The sequence below is a fragment of the Emys orbicularis genome, chromosome 5, assembly GCF_028017835.1.
Source record: "Emys orbicularis isolate rEmyOrb1 chromosome 5, rEmyOrb1.hap1, whole genome shotgun sequence".
NCBI classification, from domain to species: Eukaryota; Metazoa; Chordata; order Testudines; family Emydidae; genus Emys; species Emys orbicularis.
The window spans coordinates 71,736,088-71,751,383 of record NC_088687.1 but is presented as its reverse complement, the minus strand read 5'-3'; the positions used below and the strand labels follow the sequence as shown (position 1 = coordinate 71,751,383).

General features: G+C 40.8%; 1 non-coding gene across 1 annotated transcript; it reads left to right on the top strand.

Annotated features, from left to right (window-relative positions):
* Positions 1–6,753: 6,753 nt before the first annotated feature.
* On the top strand, positions 6,754–6,878 carry LOC135879806 (U6atac minor spliceosomal RNA). The gene has a single exon (XR_010561478.1). It is a non-coding gene; the product is annotated as a U6atac minor spliceosomal RNA (small nuclear RNA).
* The last annotated feature ends 8,418 nt before the right edge of the window (positions 6,879–15,296 follow it).

Here is a 15,296-nt window from a genome sequence, read left to right as displayed (position 1 = left end):
ACCACTTGAGCAGTTAGAGCTGTCAGTCTTAAGAGAGGCAAAGGATTGGATGTACATAAAGGAAAAACTATACTGTCATGCCAGAAGTGGTCTCTCCAAGGTATATTTGGGGCACAATGGAGGGTTTGTGGGAAGTCTGCACATTGCTACTACCTGTGCTATTCCTAGCCTCCAGATAAATAGAAAATTTTGGCCTCCAGGAATGTCAGTTCAGGGCCCATTGAGATTGCTGTCTTTATTTTAGGTTTTTTTTTTTAAAGATTTTGATGTAAAAATTCTCTCTGAAGACATTTTAAGTAGCAGATGGTTACCTAAATGTTCTAACATTAGCATTCAATTTTTGGTGCAAATCAGACTGACAAATACAAATCAAGAAGTTACTATCTGTCAGGGATATAAAATACTAACCTCCAGATTTGGTGCTGGCAAACAAATGAGACCCTGAGTCTAATAGTTTCTGATAAGTGTACAATTCCTTTGTATTTCCATGGAAAACAACTTGCAAAATCAGATAGTATTCCCAGTCTATGCCTATTTTATGTGCTAGTTTTTTTCATTTGTGTCAATAACACAACCTTTTGCATCCAAAACAACATTTTTATTATGGCAATTCAGTTTTTAAAACATGCTGAATTTTCAAATAAGAAACCTACAGAACTCAGTTTGTCTTTAATGTCACCACATTTCTCCTGTTCAAACACTTAAGACTTGCTGATCAAAAATGCCTATCAAATTGAGCTAAATTAGTGCACTACAAATTTGTGATGCTCAATTTAACATTACTGTGAAAAATCCATTTGGGATAATAGACTTTGCCCCAGGGATTGAGAAGACTCACAAAAAATAAGCCACAAGTCCTGGATTGCTAATTAAAAATTAGTAGCATTGGGAGATGTTTAAAGTTTCCTTCTAATTTTTGACATGCAAGCCCATATTCTCTAGTATGGCTGCTTTGTGCTGAAAGACTGAAAGATTATAGTCTGAAAGATAAGGTGGCTGGCTGTGGGAGGGTCACCCCATTAGAGCTCTATGGATGATTTTGTGGTTCTAACTCTACCACTCTCCATGCTGCTGGCAGAGACATGGCTGGGACACATCACACCTATTCCCAGCTGCTCTATCAGCCACAAATGTTGAGACTGTTCACAACCCAAACCTCTGAATTGTGCAAATGGTCTCTGCCTTTGTAATGGCCTGAACCAAAATTCAAATTCAAATGTTGAGGCTAGATTCCACCTGTATAGTTTTAAAAGGACCCTCCACTGCAAGCATAGAAGAGCTCTAAAAGTTTCACATGTTCACAGGCTGCTTGCTCAGTTCTATCTGAGGCATAATTAGAGTAGTCCCAGAGACTGAGTTAGGTGTAGCCACAGCGGACAGCTGCCCCCCTTCTCTAGGAGCAGTGTTAAGGACCCTAATGGGCGAACGCTGAGCAGAGGGAGCGAGAAGCTGACTAGCCTATGATTTCAAGGAGGCAGTAGATAAGGATAAGGAGTCGTAGAGCAGTTTTTAAACTAAGGGCTGGGGAACAGCCGACAGGTGCGGAGGAGCACATGGTGCGGACAGAGACATCTCTTAGGGGATGATCTATTAATGGAGATTCTCTATGTCCTAGTAAGGAGGAAAGGATGGAAGATGATAAAATACAGGTAGGATTTGATGAGAAACAGTCAAATAATAAGAGCCCCATTCAATGACATCATGTAATGGCAGACAGCTAAAAAGTGATAAGTTTTTAAAGTGCTTATATACAAATGGTAGAAGTCTAAATAATAAGGTGGGTGAACTAGAGTGCTTCATATTAAATGAGGATATTGATATAATAGGCATCACAGAAACTTGGTGGAATGAGGATAATCAATGGGACACAATAATACCGGGTACAAAATATATTGGAAGGACTGAACAGGTCGTGCTGGTGGGGGAGTGACACTATATGTGAAAGGAAGCATAGAGTCAAATGAAGTAAAAAACTTAAATGAACCAAACTTTACCATAGAATCTCTATGGATAGTAATTCCATGCTCTAATAATAACAATATAGCAGTAGGGATATATTACCGACCACCTACACAGGATGGTGATAGTGACTGTGAAATGCTCAGGGAGATTAGAGAGGCTATAAAAAACTCAATAATAATGGGGGATTTAAACTATCCCCATATTGACTAGGTACATGTCACCTCAGGATGGGATGCAGAGATAAAGTTTCCTGATACCTTAAATCATAGCTTCTTGGAGCAGCTAGTCCTGGAACCCACAAGTGGAGAGGCAATTCTTGATTTAGTCCTAAGTGAAGCACAGGATCTGGTCCAAGAGGTGAATATAGACTTTAAGGTCAGAAGGGACCATTATGATGGTCTAGTCTGACCTCCTGCACAACGCAGGCCACAGAATCTTACCCACCCACTCCTGTATCAAACCCCCAACCTATGTCTGATTTATTGAAGTCCTCAAATCATGGTTTAAAGACTTCAAGGTGCAGAGAATCCTCCAGCAAGTGACCCATGCCCCACGCTGCAGAGGAAGGTGAAAAACCCCCAGGGCCTCTGCCAATCTGCCCTGGAGGAAAATTCCTTCCCGACCACAAATATGGTGATCAGCTAAACCCTGAGCATGTGGGCAAGACTCACCACCCAGACACCCAGGAAAGAATTCTCTGTAGTAACTCAGATCCCACCCCATCTAACATCCCATCACAGGTCATTGGGCATTTTACAGCTAACAGTCAAAGATCAATTAATTGCCAATATTAGGCTATCCCATCATACCATCCTTTCCATAAACTTATCAAGCTTGAAGCCAGATATGTCTTTTGTCCCCACTGCTCCCCTTGGAAGGCTGTTCCAGAACTTTACTCCTCTGATGGTTAGAAACCTTTGTCTAATTTCAAGTCTAAACTTCCTGATGGCCAGTTTATATCCATTTGTTCTTGTGTCCACATTGGTACTGAGTTTAAATAATTCCTCTCCCTCCCTGGTATTTATCCCTCTGATATATTTATAGAGAGCAACCATATCTCCTCCAGCCTTCTTTTGGTTAGGCTAAACAAGCCAAGCTCTTTGAGTCTCCTTTCAGAAGACAGGTTTTCCATTCCTCGGATCATCCTAGTAGCCCTTCTCTGTACCTGTTCCAGTTTGAATTCTTCCTTCTTAAACATGGGAGACCAGAACTGCACACAGTATTCCAGATGAGGTCTCACTAGTGCCTTGTATAACGGTACTAACACCTCCTTATCTCTACTGAAAATACCTTGCCTGATGCATCCCAAGACCACATTAGCTTTTTTCACGGCCATATCACATTGGTGGCTCATAGTCATCTTATGATCAACCAATACTCTGAGGTCCTTCTCCTCTTTTACTTCCAATTAATGCATCCCCAGCTTATAACAAAAATTCTTGTTATTAATCCCTAAATGCATGACCTTGCACTTTTCACTATTAAATTTCATCCTATTACTATTACTCCAGTTTACAAGGTCATCCATGTCTTCCTGTATGATATCCCGGTCCTTCTCTGTATTGGCAATACCTCCCAGGTTTGTGTCATCCGCAAACTTTATTAGCACATTCCCACTTTTTGTGCCAAGGTCAGTAATAAAAAGATTAAATAAGATTGGTCCCAAAACCGATCCCCGAGGAACTCCACTAGTAACCTTCCTCCAGCCTGACAGTTCAACTTTCAGTATGACCTGTTGTAGTCTCCCCTTTAACCAGTTCCTTATCCACCTATCAATTTTCATATTGATCCCCATCTTTTCCAATTTTGCTAATAATTTCCCCATGTGGAACCGTATCAAATGCCTTACTGAAATCGAGGTAAATTAGATCTACTGCATTTCCTTTGTCTAAAAGATCTGTTACCTTCTCAAAGAAGGAGATCAGGTTGGTTTGGCATGATCTACCTTTTGTAAAACCATGTTGTATTTTGCCCAATTACCATTGACCTCAATGTCCTTAACTACTTTCTCCTTCAAATTTTTTCCCCAAGACCTTGCATACTACAGATGTCAAACTAACAGGCCTGTGGTTACCCGGATCACTTTTTTTCCCTTTCTTAAAAATAGGAACTATGTTAGCAATTCTCCAGTCATACGGTACAACCCCTGAGTTTACTGATTCATTAAAAATTCTTGCTAATGGGCTTGCAATTTCATGTGCCAGTTCCTTTAATATTCTTGGATGAAGATTATCTGGGCCCCCCGATTTGGTCCCATTAAGCTGTTCGAGTTTGGCTTCTACCTCGGATGTGGTAATATCTACCTCCATATCCTCATTCCCATTTGTCATCCTACCATTATCTCTAAGCTCCTCATTAGCCTCATTAAAGACTGAGGCAAAGTATTTGTTTAGATATTGGGCCATGCCTAGATTATCCTTAACCTCCACTCCATCCTCAGTGTTTAGCGGTCCCACTTCTTCTTTCGTTGTTTTCTTCTTATTTATATGGCTATAGAACCTTTTACTATTTAATTCCCTTTGCAAGGTCCAACTCTACATGGCTTTTGGCCTTTCTCACTTTATCCCCTCATGTTCTGACCTCAATAAGGTAGCTTTCCTTGCTGATCCCTCATATCTTCCACGCCTTGTAGGTTTTCTGCTTTTTCTTAATCACCTCTCTGAGATGCTTGCTCATCCAGCTTGGTCTACAACTCCTGCCTATGAATTTTTTTCCCCTTTCTTGTGATGCAGGCTTCTGATAGTTTCTGCAACTTTGACTTGAAGTAATTCCAGGCTTCCTCCGCCTTTAGATCCACAAGTTCTTCAGTCCAATCCACTTCCCTAACTAATTTCCTTAATTTTTTTTAAAGTTAGCCCTTTTGAAATCAAAAACCCTAGTCCCAGATCTATTTTTGTTTATCCTTCCATTTAGTTTAAACTGAATTAGCTCATGATCGCTCGAACCAAGGTTATCCCCTACAACCATTTCTTCTATGAGGTCCTCACTACTCACCAAAACCAAATCTAAAATGGTATCCCCTCTTGTTGGTTCAGCAACTACTTGGTGAAGGAATCCACCAGCTATCGCATCTAGGAATTTCTGAGCCCTATTATTGTTACTAGCACTTGTCCTCCAGTCTATATCTGGGAAGTTAAAGTCTCTCATGATCACACAATTCCTATTTAGTATTTACTTCATTAAAAACATTAAAAAGGTCTCCATCCATATCCAAATCAGATCCCGGTGGTCTATAGCACACCCCAAGCACTATCTCAGGGGAGGCTCTAGTAGCTTTCTTCCCCAATGTGATTTTTGCCCAGACAGGCTCTGTCTTATCCATTCCATCCCTTCTTATTTCTTTACAGTCTACCTCATCATTGATATACAATGCTACTCCACCACCTTTGTCTTTATTTCTGTCTTTCCTAAACAGCACATATCCTTCAATACCTGTACTGCAGTCATGACTACCATTCCACCATGTTTCTGTTATCCCTATAATATCCGGTTTCACTTCCTGCACCAGTAACTCTAGTTCCTCCATTTTGTTACCTAGGCTCCTTGCATTGGTGTACAAACATCTTAATTTTTGCTCTTTGGCTTTGCTCACATTCTTTACCCAATTAGGCATAGACAGTCTACTGCTGGGCCGCTTAGTAACAGCGACCATAATATAATTAAATTTAACATACCTGTGGTGGGGAAAACACCACAGCAGCCCCATACTATAGCACTTAATTTCAGAAAGGGGGACTACACAAAAATGAGGAAGTTAGTTAAACAGAAATTAAAAGGTACACTGCCAAAAGTGAAATCCCTGCAAGATGCATGGAAACTTTTTAAAGACACCATAATAGAGGCTCAACTTAAATGTATACCCCAAATTTAAAAACTTAGTAAGAGAACCAAAAAAGTGCCACCCTGGCTAAACAACAAAGTAAAAGAAGCAGTGAGAGGCAAAAAGGCATCCTTTAAAAAGTGGAAGTTAAATCCTAATGAGGAAAATAGAAAGAGCATAAACTCTGGCAAATGAAGTGTAAAAATATAATTAGGAAGACCAAAAAAGAATGTGAAGAACAGCTAGCCAAAGACTCAAAAAGTAATAGCATAATTTTTTTTAAGTACATCAGAAAAAGGAAGCCTGTTAAACAACCAATGGGGCCACTGGACGATCGAGATGCTAAAGGAGCATTAAAGGATGATAAGGCCATTGTGGAAAAATAAAATTAATTCTTTGCATTGGTTTGCATGGCTGGGGATGTAAGGGAGATTCCCAAACCTGAGCCATTCTTTTTAGGTGACAAATCTGAGGAACTGTCGCAGATTGAGGTGTCATCAGAGGAGGTTTTGGAACAAATTGATAAACTAAACAGTAATAAGTCATCAGGATCAGATGGTATTCACCCAAGAGTTCTGAAGGAACTCAAATGTGAAATTGCAGAACTACTAACTGTAGTCTGTAACCTATCATTTAAATCAGCTTCTGTACAAAATGACTGGAGGATAGCTAATGTGACGCCAATTTTTAAAAAGGACTCCAGAGGTGACCCCAGCAATTACAGACTGGTAAGTCTGACTTTAGGACTGGGAAAGCTGGTTGAAACTATAGTAAAGACCAAAATTTTCAGGCACATAGCTTAACATAATTTGTTGGGGAACAGTCAGCATGGTTTTTGTAAAGGGAAATCATGCCTCACCAATCTACTAGAATTCTTTGAGGGGGTCAACAAGCATGTGGACAAGAGGGATCCAGTGGATATAGTGTACTTAGATTTTTCAGAAAGCCTTTGTTTGACAAGGTCCCTCACTGTGTTGTATGAAAGGAGAGAAGGTTAGCACTCCCCTTGATAAGGATGGAAGAGGTCCTAGTGACCTTTACAACACGCATATGGTTAAGGCATTGCCACTTACTTCGTGGCATCTAACCAAGTTTTGGGGGGAGGGATAGCTCAGTGGTTTGAGCATTGGCCTGCTAAACCCAGGGTTGTGAGTTCAATCCTTGAGGGGGCCACTTGGGGATCTGGGGCAAAATCAGTACTTGGTCTTGCTAGTGAAGGCAGGGGGCTAGACTCGATGACCTTTCAAGGTCCCTTCCAGTTCTAGGAGATGGGATATCTCCATTAATTTCTATTTCTAAAGGCTTTTACACTAAATAAGCTGTCATGGGATAAGAGGGAAGGTCCTCTCGTGGATCTGTAACTGGTTTAAAGATAGGAAACAAAGGGTAGGAATAAATGATCAGAATGGAGAGGTGTAAATAGTGTTCTAACTTGTCCCCCAAGGGTCTGTCCTGGGACCAGTATTATTCAACATATTCATAAATGATCTGGAAAAAGGGGTAAACAGTGAGGTGGCAAAATTTTCAGATGATACAAAACTACTCAAGATAGTTAAGTCCAAGGCTACATCTACACTACGGGGGGGGGGAGGGGTCGATTTAAGATACGCAAATTCAGCTACGCGAATAGCGTAGCTGAATTCGACGTATCGCAGCCGACTTACCCCCCTGTGAGGACGGCGGCAAAATCGACCTCCGCGGCTTCCCGTCGACGGCTCTTACTCCCACCTTCGCTGGTGGAGTAAGAGCGTCGATTCGGGGATCGATTGTCGCGTCCTGACGGGACGAGATAAATCGATCCCCGAGAGGTCGATTTCTACCCGCCGATTCAGGCGGGTAGTGTAGACCAGGCCCCAGGCAGACTGCGAAGAGCTACAAAAGGATCTCACAAAACTGGGACTTGCGCAACAAAATGGCAGATGAAATTCAATGTTGATAAATGCAAAGTAATGCACATTGGAAAACATAATCCCAACTACACATATAAAATGATTGGGTCCAAATTAGCTGTTACCACTCAAGAAAGAGATCCTGGAGTCATTAAGGATAGTTCTCTGAAAACATCCACCCAGTGTGCAGCGGCAGTCAAAAATGTATAGTATGTTGGGAATGGCTTCCGTATGAGGAGAGATAAATAAGACTGGGGCTTTTCAGCTTGGAAAAGAGATGACTAAGGGGGGATATGATAGAGATCTATAAAATCATGACTTGTGTGGAGAAAGTAAATAAGGAAGGTGTTATTTACTCCTTCTCATAACACAAGAACTAGGGGTCACCAAATGAAATTAATAGGCAGCAAGTTTAAAACAAACAAAAGGAAGTATTTCTTCACACAATGGACAGTCAATCTGTGCAACTCTGCCAGAGGATGTTGTGAAGACCAAAACTATAACAGGGTTCAAAAAAGAAAGTTCATGGAGGATAACTTCATGGAGGATAGGTCCATCAATGGCTATTAGCCAGAACGGGCAGGGATGGAGTCCCTAGCCTCTGTTTGCAGAAGCTGGATCACTTGATGATTACCTGTTCTGTTCATTCCCTCTGGGGCACCTGGCATTGGCCACTGTCGGAAGACAGGATACTGAATTAGATGGACCTTTGGTCTGACCCGGTATGGTCGTTCTTATGTTCTTATGGTCTGTGACCTGGCAAAGGGGGCACAGAGGAGATGAGGCTCAGAATGGAGTGGGCAAGGATGCCTGTTTATTTTCAGAAGGAATAAGGGAGCAATTACACCAGATGAATTATTGGTGTGGAGGAGCTACAAACTGATGAGTTGTTTGATCAGAAAAAAGATTGCGTGCGGAGGATGTGATGGTGTCAGAAATATTTTTTGGGGGAGGAGCGGGGTGTATGTAATTATCAGCCTCAACCCCTCACTTGTTTTACCAATTGCTACCTCTGACAGCATTCCTTTACAGAATGATGATTCACTTGTAAAGTAGTCAGGAAGATCTATATATTTAGGATTTCTTTTGAATTATAAATCAGGAGGTCTATTATATGAACATTACTTTTGGGGTAGTTGTACATTTGTATCAAGTAATGTGCAGAAACATTTGTGGTAAGTAGAGAGTGCTTTAAAACTGTACTAATTATTGGTATTGGATTAATAAGACACCCACCCATTCCAGCATCTCTGAGTGAGTATTTGTAAAACCTTGAGTAGTAAAATGCCACATAGATGCACATACATTACGTAAATGTAAAGGGGTACCTCCTGCTTCCCCCAGTCTTAAAAACATCTCAATAGCCATGCTACCTGAGAAAATATCTTGGACAAAAAGATACATGCACATGCATTTCCCCCCTGTAACTTATAGCATCATCTGTCCACTACTACCTGTGATTAAACATTGTATTTATTTTTCAGCTAATTGCAATGGAGAAGAAATATGGTAAATGAAAGCAAATGTAATAATAAGGGAAGAAACAGTATGGTGGCAGTTACTGGGAAGTGCATTGTTTTCTGTAGGAATATATACATCTTGCTGGCTACCTCTCTGCAGGAAACAATATCCTGGATAATGCAAATTTCTTATATTCCATTAATTTCTCATTGAAGTTACAAGACCTCCCTGCCAGGAATGATACTTCTCTCCACAAAAACAACGAGGAGTCCGGTGGCACCTTAAAGACTAACAGATTTATTTGGACATAAGCTTTCGTGGGTAACCGGACTCCTCGTTGTTTTTGTGGATACAGACTAACATGGCTACCCCTCTGATACTTCTCTCCAGTCTCTATTGGACACAGAAAAGCTAACACAACCGTTCAATTATGCAGGAGATCTTATTGCTACCACTTTGATTGCTAGTTAGGCTTCTGCCTCTATTTTCCCTGCTGCTGGGGCCATTGCACCATTCTGAGCAAAAAGGGGCACATTCTGGATGTTTATTTGCCACAATACAGAAAATCAAGGTCAGTGTCGGAAAGACAAAACTAATGACACATAATATGTAGTACAAGAAGAGCTGATGTTACACAATATTTCCCACATAAGTGCAAGATAAATCTGCTTAAGTGCATCAGGCTGTGTTTTTGAACTGAGTACTGACCTATATCCATAGTCTTCAACCCTTAGGAGATTTGCACATTTTCCCAGTGCATATGGCATTCATTCTAATGCCACAAAACCAAATGTCCTGGTGGCAGAATACTGATTTTTATGGGATAGCTGCATTTGCTATTTTTCAATTTAAATTGTTGGGAAATTGTACTCCTGTTGGATGTAAGTCTTCTGGGACTAAAGACCTACCGTATATCATAAAGAAGCATAAATGATATCAGTGAACTATAAAATCAGTGATGGACCATGTCACTTTGCAAAAGGTTAGGGAGTTGGACTATGGGCCCTAGACGTATTTTCAGTGTTACCAAGTTCTAAAATATTGACTGTCACTAACTTGAATTGTATCAACTCCAAGCAGCACCTCCCCATTATCTAATGCAGGGTTTCAGAAATGCTTCTTCAAATGATATAAAACCATAATGCCCTTTGCTCAAGTATTCAAAGTACACATTAATTATTCTTAATATTTATTTAGGGTCTAATGTGTGCTAGGAGCTTCACAGACAAACGTAACAATAAAGTACCAGCTCGTCAGCAGGTATAAAGGGGAGTAAATTCACTGTCTTCAAGGAAGTTACAGGGATTTAAATCAGTTTAGGATCTGGCCTATTGTTTCTACAACTCCGCATTTACTATCTATATAGTCAACATATAGAGGATCCTAGGAATGGGGATCCTCTGGGAGGGGGAAATGCAAGGTTTATAGGTTTGGTGAAAGAAGTGTGTAGTACACATAAGCAAGAAGAGTGTTTGGGTGGTCAAATAATTTAATCCCAGATCATTTATAATTCCAGTGAAGGTTGTAGAGAGTGCCTTGATATAGTGACCCACTCTTTGCTTCCAATGTAGTAGTGACCCACTCTTTGCTTCCAAAAACTCCTTTCCGATTAGCAAATCTTCCTTGCAACATACAGTAATATAGTTTAATGGGCACATAACTTTAAACCAAGACTTTGCCATCTGTTTTGTATCTAGTTATAAATGGTAATTCATACATAAAGTGTACTGTAAGTGATTTAAATGCCTGTATGTGTGCTTTATTCAAAACAGCATGCATCTGTTATGTTTTTCTCGTGGTTGAGATACAAATCACTTTAGAAAACTGCTCTCCTCTGGTGTATATTGTTTCATGGCAAACAGATTCACTGTCCAAAGCAGAGTCTGGATGACATAACGCAACATGAAAGCAAAAGCATCAGGATAGCCAGACTCCAAAGTTAGAAATATTTTACAATAATAAATTAAACTCAGCTGTTAATCCCCTAGGGGAGTTCTGTCAGGAAACTTGATCTTGCAGGTCATGTTAGGATGAAGTCAGCTTTACTCCTGAAAAATGTTCAAAATTACCTTTTTCCCCCACTTAAAATGTTATTGCATTATACATGTAATGGATCCAAATGTAGGGAATGTAAATTTGAATCCTTAACATGAGGTGCAATGTTCACATTACCTTGTTTCATGCATGTCTTTTTTCAGCCTCTGTTTTGTGTGTACTGAACTAACCTTGGCATCCAACTATAAGTTTCTTTCTCCCTGTGTCTGAAAGCAAACAAAGGCTGTGCTCCAGATTCTGTGTCAAGTATCTAGGTCCATTTTAATTCCAAGAGCTACCATTTGTCCCTAAAAGCTTCCTTTCTCTTCAGATGGGTTTGGCCAGGAAAGAATGCTCGTTAGATGCCTTTGCCAACATTGCTGTAGACAAGGAGGCTGGAAGAACTCATAGATGGTCCTGTTTGAGCCCTATTTTGAGGGTTTAGGTAGGAATTAAGTGGTGTATGCTGGTTGCACTGGTCCTATGCATAGATGTGAACTTCATCCAGAATGAGCATTCATCCTTTCTATACTCTCTATTCTACTCCTTCCCCTGAAACCTTTCTCATTTGGGAGCTTTGCCAGGCTAGAGAGTGAGGGACTTAATGTTGCTACTGATAGAAGAATCTCACTGAAAGATAATCAGACATCATGCTAAAGTACCTGGGAGTGGACTGTACATGCTGAATACTTTCTGGATCAGATTCAGCTCTCATTTACATCATTGTAAATCTGTAGCAACTCCAGAAAAGCCCAAAGTTACTTTGGGCTCACCGTCCACTGATGCAAGTGAGATCAGAACCTCTTCTATTGTAATTATTTTTGCTTTTCCATCTGTCTCGCTCTGTGCTCTTCTTTTCCTAGTCTCTCCAGAACTGAATGCAAACCAGATAATGATGGAGTGAAATTTTCAAACCTATGCTGTTGTGGCAGGTAAGAAAATAGGGAAAACAAGTTCCTTCTTCACCTCTTCTTCTAAAATCTCCATATAGTTGAATTATACCAGAGGAGGGCAACCTGCGGCCTGCATGAGGCCCATCAGGGTAATCTGATGGTGGGCCATGAGACATTTTGCTGACATTGACCATCCGCAGGCCTGCCCCCCTGCAGCTCCCAGTGGCCATGGTTTGCCGTTCCCAGCCAATGGGAGCAGCAGGAAGTGGCGGCCAGCATGTCCCTGTGGCCCAGCGCTTCCTGCAGCTCCCATTGGCCGGGAACCATGAACCACAGCCACTGGGAGCTGTGGGGGGCCATGCCTGCGGACGGTCAACATCAGCAAAATGTCTCGCGGTCCGTAATCAGATTACCCTGATGGGCTGCATGCGGCCCATGGGCCACAGTTTGTCCACCACTGAATTATACCATTCCATAAATACTATATGACAGTTACAAATATTCTTTTAATGTACTACCCTTTTGTAAAAGAATTACTGTTGTAGAGAATCTGTGTCTGCAAAAAACCCTCTAGTAACTTTCCATATTCAATGATAATTCATCCTACTTTTACTATAGCTTTTTTATACAAAGCAATGACTATAGATTAATTTATTCTCATAGTGCTAAATGGAAATTTTATCCATTCTCTTCAGTGACAGTATTCCTCTCAGCAAATGTCTTAATCTAATTTTTCTCACAGCAACTCCATATCAGCGCTCAGATTTCCTCATTGTTCCATATGTTCATTGTTGCACTAGTCAAATGTACCTTTATCTGTCACTTCAATGCCATTCCTGGAGATGAAATGAATGGCTCTAGCTCATTCAGGATTAGGAATTGAGTTGGGTGAATACAAGAGATTAATATTTGTGAATATCCTTGTGAATAAAACTAGCTGATTTGCTTTTCTGGTATTCATGACCCCCACGAATGTTCAGGTGAGTGAGGTTTTATGCAAAAGACTATTCTCAGAAAGCAGGTGTCATGACGACTAACATGAACAACATTCACAAGAGTATTCACATGGGCAGTGCTCCTATGGGCATTCTGAAAGAGGTTGGAAGGAGAAGGACTGAGGTTGTTGCAGAGCAGCAGAAGGCAGAAAATATATCTACAGTAGTGATGAGAACGTTGGTGTTATTGGTATACAACCACGACAGGGAGCAGCAAATGAAGAGTCAGCAGCTTGGCATCAATACCTTAGGACCATCAATATACCTGGTCAACTTACTGTGAACCTGGATTGCATCTAGGAGGTGAGGGAATGACTGCCTTGGAACAGAAGCCTTTTGGTACTGCCTTGGAAAGTGACATCCAGAGATATATGCTGTGCTGCAACTAGCTAGAACTCCAAGGAGGAATGATGAACAGCAGTACCAGGAGGATCATGAGTAACAGCAACGGTGCCACTAAAATGGGGATGGCTAGCACTAGGTCAGATGATGACAGGATGGGACTACAGCAACATGTAAGAGTAATAGAGGGCCTTGCATTCTGTCTTTGACATAATATCAGCTCTCTGTTCTGGTTGCTATCCTGTCACTTCTAGAACCCAGATGGGTAGTCTATCCCATCAAAATGATGCTCTTATATTATAAAACACTTAACTGTGGTCTTAGTACTAGTGTAATTTTTGGAGTTGCTTTTATTGCTACCTTTTATATTTTTCTAAAATCCATGTATATTGTGATCCTTAAGACTTATTTAAAAGCCCCTCAGAGGATTGCTTGTGGCTCAAATACAATACAAGGAACTTAATTCTTAATTATATGCAGAGGGATACGTGAAATGGAATTGACAGATTTAATGCCCTTCTTGACTATGAATCCGTAAATATATTGTTGCTTCTTCAGAGAGCTGAAATTATGCCATGATGAAAATGTTCATTAAATCAGTAGCGCAGTAATGGGGGCTTTTAATTTGATAAAGAGAGATTCTTAGAACTAAATACAGTTGCTGCTTTGGTAACACTCTTTTAGTATTCTCTGCTGACTGGGATGGCAACATTTTGTGATGATAGTAAGTTGTAATACATTTTTTGGCAAAGTTCAGAATGTAATCATTTGAGCCATATTCATTGCCATTAGTGCTGCTTGCCTTGTGAAAGAGTGATAAACACCACTTCAAAATTAATCCATAACTAAAGTGCACACTTTTAAGGGAGTATGTTTCTGCAAAACCTCACTAGTGCTAAAAGTCTCAGAGAATAAAGAAATGTCTTATTGCCAACACAGTGCTCAAGGGGGATTTTACAAAACCTCTAAAACTAGGAGGGATTGCAGATATGTATTTATATTTTAAAAGAACATTTATGTGACTCCATTTCCTCAAGGTATGTACATAGCTAACCTACATAAACCCATGCTCTTTTTACTGTTATACTCGTCCTTCTAATGTTTGTTACACTCACTTGCTAAAGTGTATGTGTGCAGCGGCAGCTCCAAGCACCAGCGCTCCAAGCGCATGCCTGGGGCAGCAAGCCACGGGGGGCGGCCTGCCGGTCCCTGCGAGGGTGGCAGTCAGGCAGCCTTCTGCGGTGTGCCTGCAGGAGGTCCGCTGGTCCCGCGGATTTAGCAGCAATTCGGCGGTGGGTATGCCGAAGCCGCGGGACCAGGGACCTCCCGCAGGCATGCCGCCGAAGGCAGCCTGCCTACCGTGCTTGGGGTGGCAAAAAAGCTAGAGCCGCCCCTGTATGCGTGAGAGTAGTCCCATTGAAATTAATGAAACTACTCATATGTGTACAGTTAACCCGGTGTGTAGCTCCTTGCTATAGAGGGGTCATAGACTGGAAGATCATCAGGGCAGAGTACATGGATTAAATCCTAGCTCTACTGAAGTCTTTGGGAATTTTACCATCAACTTAAATGGAGCCAGGATATTACCTTTGTCATTGTATGTATTTCACACTGGCTAGTGCAATCAGACACTTATCATGACTGGGGTCTTTAGGTGCTACTGCAATATAAAAAAAATAAATTAATAATAAATAATTATTTACTTGAATTACTCACCCTGTTCTATCATCTGGGACAATAATCATCAGCTTCTAACCAACGCAACTTGATAAGGTTATTTTTTTCCAGATAGCTGAGTGGCATATTTCACCAAACAGATTAAAGATTTGTACCATTCTTAGAATAAAATTAGGAAAAGTTATATTAGTAGTTGGCTACTTGACTGGAGCTTTCTGACAAA